The 12,500-nt window shown below is 34.3% G+C and overlaps 3 non-coding genes and 1 pseudogene across 3 annotated transcripts; all 4 read right to left on the minus strand.

Moving 5' to 3' along the window:
* The window catches only part of LOC119577603, a 6,334-nt pseudogene extending 2,197 nt beyond the window's left edge, over positions 1-4,137 (minus strand).
* A 6,667-nt stretch (positions 4,138-10,804) lies between these two features.
* On the minus strand, positions 10,805-10,877 carry Trnar-acg. The gene has a single exon. It is a non-coding gene; the product is annotated as a tRNA-Arg (tRNA).
* Positions 10,878-11,238: 361 nt separating this feature from the next.
* Positions 11,239-11,311, minus strand: Trnar-acg. The gene has a single exon. It is a non-coding gene; the product is annotated as a tRNA-Arg (tRNA).
* Positions 11,312-11,804: 493 nt separating this feature from the next.
* On the minus strand, positions 11,805-11,877 carry Trnar-acg. The gene has a single exon. It is a non-coding gene; the product is annotated as a tRNA-Arg (tRNA).
* Between the last annotated feature and the right edge of the window lie 623 nt (positions 11,878-12,500).

A 12,500-nucleotide genomic window follows, 5' to 3' on the forward strand; every position in this document is an offset into this window, starting at 1 on the left:
CGCCAACGAACATCGCGAAGTCCAGGAAAGCGATGCGGAGGGTGCGGGACTGGAGGCCCCAGAGATCGGACACGTACGAATAGGTGGCCATCAGGGGTGTAATGAGGCCGCCCCTCAGACCTCGGGGATGCCGGCCAGGACCACTAGTTCCACGGGGGGCCACCCAAAACAGAGCGTCGTCTGTGTGGAAATTTTTATTAGGTTCTTCTGTAGACTGAGGGACGGGGGTTGTGTTACAATATAATGGAAAATGAAAGTACAGTTATCATATACTGTTTATTGGTGTTGCTGCACATTTGATGGTAATGGGGAAATTGTGCAAAAACGTAAAAGTTACTATAGTGATAACTAAAACTGATAATAATCAAAATACGCAGCGGAAAAAAAAAACAATGGTGAAATAATGGTGATTGATTATAATGAAAACAATATTCTGACAACATTAATGATACTGATAAATGATACCAATACGTAGGCTGCTGTTATCATCATTTCACAGTAACAATTATAATGATAATAGATCATCAATGTCCGGGATCTACATCTCACCCATTATTGCAAATGACAATTACAAAACTAATAATATAGCAATAATGCAATGATAACAGTTATGATGACCAATAGCATTCTCACCATGTAAATGGCAGTCGCCAAGAAACTCCCAACAAAGGGAAGTAACATAGGCAGTTTCCTCCCGTATTTATCGCTCCAGGAACCCAGCACGAGGACGTAGAACACAGCGGGCATGTTGGCCACTACCTCCTGCACCATCAAGAGCCAGGTGGCCTCGCGCTGGATGGCGCCCTCTTCCGGGGCTCCGAGGCTGGAGATATTTTGGCACTCGGCGGAAGTGTGGTTGTGCCTCCTCTCGCATACCTGCGGACGGTGGGTGGAATGGAAAGTTGTTGATGCCCATCTATTTGTTGCTCGTAGATCATATTCAATGTGGTGATTATTGAGTTAGTGCTTGTGTGGAAAGTGAATTGGCTTATACAGCTACACGCTGTCAGTTAACTCAAACACTCAAACACGTGGTGCGTGCACACACAAACGCACGCACGCGCGCGTGTACATATAAACACAGCGCAGCTGAAATAAGACGCAAAAGACGAGGGTACGTAGGCCTAACATATGGTAAAGTTGTTTTTTGTTTTGTTTTGTTACATGAGGTTTGCTTTTACTTTGTTGTTTCTTCCGGAGAAGTTAAGTCGGTTGGAATATGGACGCATCTCATTTATCTCATATGTATTTATGCATTAACATTATAAGCGAGACAAAGAAACAGAACGAGTATACGTTAAAGATACCAAACCCATCGATACCACAGTCTTGTCAAGAAAAACACAAAGGGACATGAGAAATTTTGACGTCCTTCAGTCGATTACTATGTTTGTAAGGACTGTCTCTTCAAAAGTTATAAAGCGTACGGCTCATTTAAACAACGAAGACTACTAAGATTACTGTGTATTCTTCAACACAAATTCACGAAGATAAATGATATCAGAATAACATACGGCAAATTGATAAATCATATTCAGTGAGTACCTTAATGTCATATATATCGTAGATTAAGTCCATTCGTGTAAACTACATTTAAACATATATTGTTCATTAGCAGTTTATAGGTGTAAATTGGCGTATTATCGTGCCAAATGTTTCAACACTGTAGCTAAAAAAAAAGTATTGACATGTACAGGAGTCTACAAATATGAAATGAAACATAACTACAACAATAAAGGACTCATTAGGTAAAACCCACTTCAGTTTTGGCGCGTGATGAGTCTAAGACATAATATTGGTGTGATTTCTCATTACAAGTTCTCTTCATAATAGTTTAAAGAAGAAATAGGAATGATGGATATGGCGTGGAAATGTCTAAGTTATCATTTTCTGACACATTAATATAATTATATGATTTAAAAATGGAATACATTTTTAATCTTAAAAAAAAAAAAAAAAAAAAATCTCGGCAAAATGACTAAAATATTACAGAAGGCCAAACTGAATGCATGACTAGAATAGAAAATGAAACTACTAACAATTAATAAAATTCAAGGAAAAGAAACAAACAAATGCTAGAAACAAAATGAAAACACCTGCCTGGTTATACAAAATATCATCGGGCAAAAAATCAAAACATTCATTTTCCTCACCTTTTCAAGCACGAGGTTCGTCACGAGCGTCGTCTGCAGCGTCCAAGCCAACACGTTCAACAGCATAAAAGGCTCTACCGTGACGTTCTTCAAGATGAACCTTAGACGGTCTCGAACTCTGGATTTCCTCCTGGTGAACATATGACTTGGATTGTCCGGTGGATAATTGTATAATCGTGGATAACCACCGGGGTTAAGCAGTGGCGTTGTTTCCTTGTGACTGTCTCCCGTTTCCAAAATGGGGATTGATTTGTTATTCGGCCCCATCTTTCGCCAGACGCATTCACGCCTCGCACTTCACATTTCACAATTCGATCAAGCTTGGTTCTAATTCATATATACTAGATATTTGTTCTAGTTAACCGTGGGTGCATTCTTTCGGTTTGAATGTATGCTACAAGGTAATCGTGTAAACAAATGTAAAGCAGGTTTGATTTAATGACCATACTTAACAACGAAAACAGTGATAGAAATAGAGATAATGACAATGGTCATGGTAATAGTATTGGTGATAATAATAATGTTAATATAATCAATGATGATAATAATAATGACTATGGTGATGATGACGATAATAATAACAACAATAAAAATTGTAGCAGCAACAAAATTATCATCATTATGTTGATATTAAAAGTAATACGAATTTCGATAACAAAAGAAATATAATGGTATTAATGCCCCTAAGAATTATACATCCAATGATACTTAATAATACAAATAATTTTAAGCATACTAATGATGGTAACGATAAGACTTTTGATTAAATAACGCAGTTTACACATCATATAAATACAGTAGTAGTAAATAACTAGCAACAGCATGGTGCTGAAGATAGCAGCATGACAAATAACAGAGTCTAGTTAATGCAGCATGAAAGAAAATAATGCTGGCGATATAATATCGAAATCATTGTTATTCATCCAAAAGTATAAACATGAAAAAATGAAAATATATGACACTACTAATTAATAATAATAATAATAATAATAATAATAATAATTATAATTATTATAATAATGATAATAATAATAGTTATAATAATAATAATAATAATAACAATAGCAATAACAATGTTGATGTAATGATACTGATAATGATAATGATCATAACAGTAATGATACAGATTCTTATAATGATTATGACAGAGTTGATGACTGATGATTATTATATGATGATAATAGTAATAAGAATAACGATGACGGCGATTGTGATTATACCAAAATGATTATAACAAAAATAATTAAGATATTCGCCCAACAATCGCCTATATTTTCACCGGCAGTGAATGACCTTCCCTACCTGTGACGTCATACCCAAAACCAGGTGTGCGAACGGCTGCAGTTACTTAAGCACATATAGGTAGGTCCTCGTACCAGTCAGCCTGACGTTTGTTTCTGTAGCTCAATAGTATTGCTGGAATTTTCTCTTCTGCTTTGTTTATTTATTTATTTTTTCCCGCTGAAGGGCAGAGTATGATATAGTAATAATGGTGAAGAGGGGGTGGGTGATGATGTGAAAGATGGAAATGGGGATAAAGAAAGAAAAGGAAAGAAAATGTTGAGTAAAATAGAGGAAATGAAAGAAGTGTTTATAAAGAGGGAGATAGGTAGATAGATGAATAGACAGACAGGAAAAGAGAGAGAGAGAGAATTAACAAGGCGATATTTCCGAATCAAGATGTATTATGTATCGAAAACTTTCTTGAGGTTATAGATTCATTTTCCTTGAAATTCAGTCCCATCGCAAGACACTTCCCACACTTCACAGCGCTTTTCACAGTATCCGATTTCTCACACTGAGTACCCCTGGCAGCGCCCTTGGTGGGTCTCTTCGTCTCCGAATGTGTCGCTTGACTGGATCGCCTGGACCAGCGGAGTCTAAAACTTCTTTATGCCGCCCCTCCTTCCCCTCCCCGAACTTTTCATACTCTTCCCACCTTCTTCCTCCCACTCTCAATCCCTCTCCCGCCCTCTCCCCTGTCTCTATCCTATCGCCATATCCTCCCCCATCCACCCTTCCTCCAACCCCTCTTCTTCCCATATCACCCCTCTTTTGCTTCTTTTATCCCCCTACACCTTCCCTCCCTTCATCCTCATCCCACCCTCCTACTACCTTAGTCCTCCCCTCCATTCACCCTCCCCCTCTCACCCCTTGCCTCGCCCCCGTCCCCCGGCATGGTGATGTAACACGTACTCCTACCCAAGGTTATATATACCTTGGGTCCGTGCTCATACTACTCGCACGTGAGGAACTGGCCCACACACATGTACAAACGGAGGCACGTGTTCAAGCAAGCCTCCATGTGCCGAAGATTTTATTAAGGTCAGATATGCAGATGAGTTCCAGTGAGTTCGTGGGAACGTTCTTTATCAATAAACGTGAATAAAACCATCTACACACACACACACGCACCTACATACATGCATAATCACACACACGCATAGCAACCATACAGACCTGCGCATGGACACACGTATGTTTGTATACATGCTGTACATGCATACATACAAGTAAATAAACTGTTATATATACACATATATATGTATATATGCATATATGTTTGTTTGTTTGTGCGTGTGTGTGTGTATGTGTGTGTGTGTGTGTGTGTGTGTGTGTGTGTGTGTGTGTGTGTGTGTGTGTGTGTGTGTGTGTGTGTGTGTGTGTGTGTGTGTGTGTGTGTGTGTGCATATATATGTGTATGTTTGTGTGTGTGTGTGTGTAAATATAAATAGATAGATATAGATACATATAGATATATAGGTATTTTTTATATATATCACACATACTCGTGTGTGTGTGTGTGTGTACATATGTATGTTTTCATCTGCACAAACAGTCATAAGTGTGCGAGTGCATGCAAGCATATGCAGCGTGTATATTATATATATATATATATATATATATATATAAAATATATATATATATATATATATATATATCATACAATGTAGAGCTTGTCTGATTATAAAGCATTATACAAGACGAACAATGGTAATTTTGGTGCAGAATAAGCCACTTAACTAACCATACATTTTATATCATAAGAATCACAAGATAACGGGCTTAAGAAAAAACAGAAAACGAAAAATAAAACATAACGAACAAGAAAGAAATCATAAAAAATAAGAGCTTAATAGAAAAAAAAAGAAACAGTTGCACATGACTTACGCAACATGTTTAGTTGTTTGGCAGAACTTCTCACCTCCTGCAACGGGTGATACACCTGGCTAGTTTCTCTGTACACAGTATCTGCAACTGTCCAATCTCTCTGTTGCAATAGGTTATTCGCAAACGCATTATTATTACTTACAAAAAACTATATCGATACGGGAATACATATTTGCACATACATTTTTTCCTCGCTATGTTTATGAATGCTCTCATTCTCGCAGAGACACACAGGTGTACACAGACATAGAATCCATAACACATAAACGCATATCAGAGCATTCTAACTATGAAAATTGAAACAGACCACCATACGCATTGAAATAACCAAAATCATAATAATTTAATAAAAAAAAAAATGAACAGACTTAACTTTATTTCAGTCATATAATCCAACGCTCCCACTGTATCAGAAATCTTCACTCCATCTAAAACCTGTCCTGAAGGAAGCTGTTTTTTGCGTATTCAACATGATCAATAACGTATCGGATTGTATTTCAACATGCAACTCAATCTGTTGCCTGGACACCGGACTCACATGTGAAAAAAACAAAGATGTCGATGTGTCTGCGTTGTGTGTGTGTGTGTGTGTGTGTGTGTACATATATATATATATATATATATATATATATATATATATATATATATATATATATATATATATTATATATATATATTTATGTATATTAGCAAATTAGTTATTGTTTAATTTATGTATCTTATATAACCTTCTCTGAAAGTATGAAAAAACCGCTGACTCTACGCATATCGAAATTCATTAATAATGACGCCGATAATAATAATAATAATAATAATAATAATAATAATAATAATAATAATAAATCGCAATATTTAATGTAGCAGTAAAATCAATATTGCATACTGAATATTATATAACACAACTCGGAAGCCCTAAAAATAATTTTGAAAGGGTTGAGCTAAGAACTATGTCAGTTGGAGAATTTTACTTTGAATAGATATAACTGCATAACATGACCGTTTTTTTCTCTCATTAAATACTGAGAGTTTACGAAAACGTTTAACCTAGATTTAGTTTCCCAACCATATCTTTTATTCTGCATTTATGTTTTTTTTTTTCCTTATAAACATGTTACGATTATTACTAAGGTTATCATAGTTATGCTGTCATTATGTACCATCTTAATTGTGATAGTGATGTTAACAATGAAAAAACAGAAATGATCACTGACACACACACATACACACATACAAACAAAACAAACGCATATATGTGTTTGTATATGTATATATATATATATATATATATTAATATAATAATATATATATATCTACTGTATATATATATATATATATATATTATATAATATAATATAATATATATATATATATATATATACTGTATATCTGTCTTTGAAGTAGCTAATAACATCAAAACCAACTTCTCTCCCACACCCAAGATAATGATAATGCTGATAACACACACACACACACATACGTGTGAGTGCGTGTGTGTTTGGTCATAAACACACATCTAGCACCTGTGCAACTAAGTGGTATCTCAGTTCCGAGAACCCACAGCAGCGGTTCCAAGAAAAGGCAGTGTCGGCTGAAAGGGTGAAGATACAGCTACCAACTGTCCATAAAGCGTTTCTGCAGAGATTGTTGCTTTATTCCTAGAGATAAGAGAGACATGTTTCACTCTCATTTCTCTTTTAACTAAGAACTGTTCAGAGTTTATACTCGTTTCAGATTCTATTAATAGCAAATGACATAAAAGAATTGTAGTGATAATGGTTTCCTATGCTTTCTACTAGTACTTCTGAAGTTCAAGGATGAAAAGGCTCGTTAGGTGAATATTGATTTGATTCATATACATTACAAGTTTCATTTTTCACTTTAGAAGTGTGACGAAGGTATAACTTACACACATGCATTGCTGGACTCAATTTATTATTAAACTGTTATGGAGAAAAGTCTTGGAAAATTCCAGCTTTGTCTACATTACTGCAGCTTTTGATTATCATTATCTTATCGGTCTGTCTATTAAATCTTTCTTATTATGCTTTGGCGACATTGGTAAAATAGAACTAGTCAGAATTAAGAAATTTAATATTAGAAAGTATATATATATATATATATATATATATATATATATATATATATAGACAGATAGATATAGATATAGATACACACACACACACACACACACACACACACACACACACACACACACACACACACACACATATATCTATATATATATATATATATATAATATATATATATATATATATATATATATATATAAATATATATAATATATAATATATATATATATATATATATATATATGTATATATATATATATATATATATATAATATATATTATATATGTATAATATATTAATATATATATATATATATATATATATATATATATATATATATATACATACATACACACAAACTTTTAACTACAGAAACTGTAAAACTGTGAGATAAAGAATAACAAAGGATGAACTGTCAATTTTGAAAACCGTTATAACTGCCTCTGTTTTAATGAAAAAAAATCTTACTTAAAATATGAACTTGGAAGGATTGCGAAATGAGACGGAGCTATTGTAATAAAAGAAAAAATAACCGTGACTTTCCAGCTTCTCTACTAAAAACAAAACTCAGAGGAGCTGTTATTGCTTACCTTACTAATATCAGGAATATATTTGTTACATACGATTTTGTCTCATGCGTGGAAGGATTTTAAACCATGCCTGACATAATTTACTATATTCTATGAACATAATAAATTGTATATCTTCGTAATTATATATATTATTGAAAATAAAGCTATAGAGAACTGTTTGAAAATAATCTAAACAACTGAAATAAACATGTATCATATATCAGTGCTGTATTAAATGTTCACTCTATAGATATCAGCAAGGTAGCTTGAAATAGGTAACCACTCTTTGGTGAAAATAATAGTTGGCAATTATCGAGCTAAAACCCGCCTCTTTGACTTCGGTCATTGCAAATATGAAATACATATTTTTATTTCTTGTTTTCTTAGACTGTCTTCCCACGAAATATGGAAATCCATTACGAAATGCCAAATTAGTTTCATAGTAGCGATGATGTGCGATAGATATGAAGGAACAGACCAAATATAAAAGAAATGCCCACCAAAGTAAGTTACCATTATATATACACCTAGTTCCTCCGCAAGAAAATGAGATGTGTATATAATGTGGACTTAGGGGAGTAGGGAAGCGGGATGCCACCCCTTTCAGTATTTTGAAAGAGTATTAGGGACACAGACCTCTTGAAGTCGTAAAATCATGCAACAACCTTTACAACCTGAATTTATTAAGGAAGGTTAATAAATTCAGGTTGTAAAGGTTGTTGCATGATATAAGGTAGATATATTTTTTTTTTAGCCGTAGCGGGGGTAGAGGGGGCAGCATCCCTCATAAGTGGTGGTTAGGAGGACAAGTCCACTAATAATTGTAAAATCATGTGAATAACGTAATATACTATGGTCTTTAGCGCAGTACTGGAACGACCCTGTTAGGTCGAAAATGGAACACTCGAGTCAGTGTTTTGCTAACGATAGAACTATCTCAATAATCCTCCCCCTAACCTTTATGTTTTCCATAAATTCTCATTATTTTGTCTTCAACATTGATTTCAATAATCTTTCTACACTTTTCGAAAACCTAAACTACGGGTGACCTGAAGGTTCACGAAGTACACGAAGAAAACTCAACGCTTAATAATCAAAATATGCAGAAAAAATTACGTCAAAACCCCTTCATTTGACCCCGGAACATGACGTCCTATCCACACAGTTCGAGTAAAATTCTGCGCTGGGAATGCCTCATTCGTGCTTAAGAATAACACCTTGTCATTTTAGAGAATGGAATTCACCAATAATTCAAACAATACACACTGCCTCCTTTCCTTCACCTGAGGTCACTGGATACAAGAGTAATAAAAAAAGATTACATTTCTGTCCACTAGTGGCTGTAATGTGTATACATGTTAAACAACTAACAGCCTCGACCTTGTTAGTTTAGTTACTCCTTACAAACGGCAACAGAAAGCGGGTGTTACATCTCGTTTTCTGTCATACCGACAAAATACAAAATATTTAACTTTTCGTCATTATGGAATAAATAAATGGATCTTTTATTTACCAATGAAATATGGCTTAGTATTTTGTTGAAATGAATAATGAAATAATCAATAAAAAAGGAGATTCAGGATTTCATGGTTACAGTAGAAGAACCATTCAAGTTCTGAAAAAAAAACAGTTATTGGCCCATGCCCGCTTATGAATGCAAGAGGTTAATCCGTATTCATTAGATATCATTATCTTAACTGTATTCATTGCGATAAATATAGAAAAAAGTATGAATGAGAATATCTTCACAATGCAAGAGATCAGTGGGGAGGTCCCCCAAGACTTCGTTCAAGGTCTAGCTTTCCACACCATCCTAAGGGCCAAATTTTAATTTGTTTATTTATATTTTTCATTTTGTTATTTGTTTATTTATTTATTTATTTTTATTTATTTATTTTTTTTACTTAATTACACCGATATATGTATGGTTTAGGTAAGAGATTTTCCTGTCAGAAATACGTGTAATTTTGATAAAGATATATTCGAAATGCAGTATACATTATTATATACATCTCCTGTGTTGTCAAGACGTTAATGTGCTGACCGAGTGTAAGTTCAATTGCAAGGTAGTTTATTAGCAGAGAAAATGAAAACATCCGATAGGGAAAAATGAAAGACAGATGATCCACGAGAATATTTTTGTTTTGTCTTATCATACAAATTTTATGTTCTTGTACATTCTTACTGACAGTATAACAGCGTCGTTGACCGGACAGCGTTGGTTGTATCGCGGTACCTCAAAATGGCGCTGGTGGGACGTAACCCCCATTCTGTTACACAAGTATGTACTTCCGCATTACTTTGCTTTGACAAAGACCTCTTCCTTCCACACACTCAACCAAAGTTTCCTAGTGATCATGCGGCTGTGAAAGAGGCCGAAGCATCAATGCCCGGCACTTTCTGCCAATGGTCTGAGGAGTTTCCTCGGGTAGCACGAAGGCCCCGATAGCGGAACGCCCACCACACAGCCGATATAATAATGAGCGAAAGCATTCTTGTTTTGTTCATAACTGATGTATACACGTAGCATCTGGAATTAAAATACTAGTTTGCTTTTCGGTTATGGGAAATATATTGCGTAGTATACTGCATAGTCAGTAATGGACATCTATTAAAAAAAAAGAAGAAAAAAAAAAAAAAAGAAAACGGTAACGCTAGTCTTTGTTTATCATAGTTTCATAAAATAATTGATAATTAATTTTGGATTTCGAATGCACTGGTAAATATGGAAGCAGATAGTCATTGTTTGGGATTAACAATCTAGCTATTTCTTGAGGTTATATGAAAAACATTGAACACGAAAATTAAAATTTAAGTCGACCTTGCCAGGATTCGAACCTGGAATCTTCTGATCCGTAGTCAGACGCGTTATCCGTTGCGCCACAAGGCCTGTAGGTACCACTCAAGTAATTATTTTCAAAACTGCAGTCCCTTATTACCAATAAAGTTGCTAACATTTACTTGAACTTTATTATGACTTCAATGCGCTGAATGTAAATAGATTTCGTTGATATTTCACATTTGCATTATATGTTAAAATGTACACTATAGTGATACTGATCTACAACACCAGGATATAGAGTAGAGTAGCAAAGTAATACTGACAGTAAGTTATGTATGTTGGATAAAAGCAATGTATACTGTTGGTTAATACATTATCAATATACTAAATACACCAACATTATTAAAGTAAGATAAAAACAAACAAACACAACGTAAAAAAAGAAAAAAATATAAAGAATTATATTTAGCGACCTTGCCAGGATTCGAACCTGGAATCTTCTGATCCGTAGTCAGACGCGTTATCCGTTGCGCCACAAGGCCTGTAAATTCCTGATAAGTAATGATTTTCAAAACTGCAATACCCTTATTACCAATAAAGTTACTAACATTCACTTGAACTTTATTATGACTTCAATGCGCTGAATGTAAATAGATATCGTTGATATTTCATATTTGCAGTATATGTTAAGATGTGTACTATAGTGATACTGATTTACATCACCAGGATATATTGTAGAGTAGCAAAGTAATACTGACAGTAAGTTATGTATGTTGGATAAAAACAATGCATGCTATTGGATAATGCATTATCAATATACCAAATACACCAACAGTACTAAAGTAAGATCAAAACAGACACTCCGTAAGGAATAATAATAATAATAATAATAATAATAATAATAATAATAATAATAATAATAATAATAATAATAATAATAATAATAATAACAATAATAGTAATAATAATAATAATAATAATAATAATAATAATAATAATAAGAAGAAGAAGAAGAAAGAAAGAAAATATGTTTTTCGACCTTGCCAGGATTCGAACCTGGAATCTTCTGATCCGTAGTCAGACGCGTTATCCGTTGCGCCACAAGGCCTATTACTTTTATTGCGATTTTCCGGAAATGAGCGGCAAATCTGAAGTTTAGAAGAAGAAAAAAATGCTTTGCAAAATACAGTCATTAACATTTGGCGTTTTCTAAACATATTCTCAACCAGGTTGTCTCATACAGGCGTTGTGCCACCCATAAAATATCAACAAATAGAGAAATCAAACAAATACTTTTATATTACTCAAATTGGGGGTATGTATGGTACACTCTTATACTAGTGCACACATGGACATTTTCATTATTAATAAAACCTGACATACATCCAATAATTCAAATGACTTTGGGGAAATAATCTAAGGTGCTGGAGTAACATACAAATGCATAATTACAGGAAGAAAACATGATGGCTAATGAAAATGTGATGACCTTTGCTGAAGCGCCGAGGCCGGGACTCGCTTTCTGCGGAACTATTGCAATTCAATTTTTCCCTTAGAGAAAGAATACAATCTACAGGAGTAACACACACAATGGGCCTAACTGCAGAAAAAAAAAACATGATAATTAATAGGAATGCAGTGCCATCTGCCGAAGCTTGGAGGTCAAGGCTCATTGCGTAGCCATAAATCAGAGGAGTCAGATCATAAAATTCAAAGCATAAATACTTGTAT

Source organism: Penaeus monodon, chromosome 10 (genome assembly GCF_015228065.2).
Source record: "Penaeus monodon isolate SGIC_2016 chromosome 10, NSTDA_Pmon_1, whole genome shotgun sequence".
NCBI classification, from domain to species: Eukaryota; Metazoa; Arthropoda; class Malacostraca; order Decapoda; family Penaeidae; genus Penaeus; species Penaeus monodon.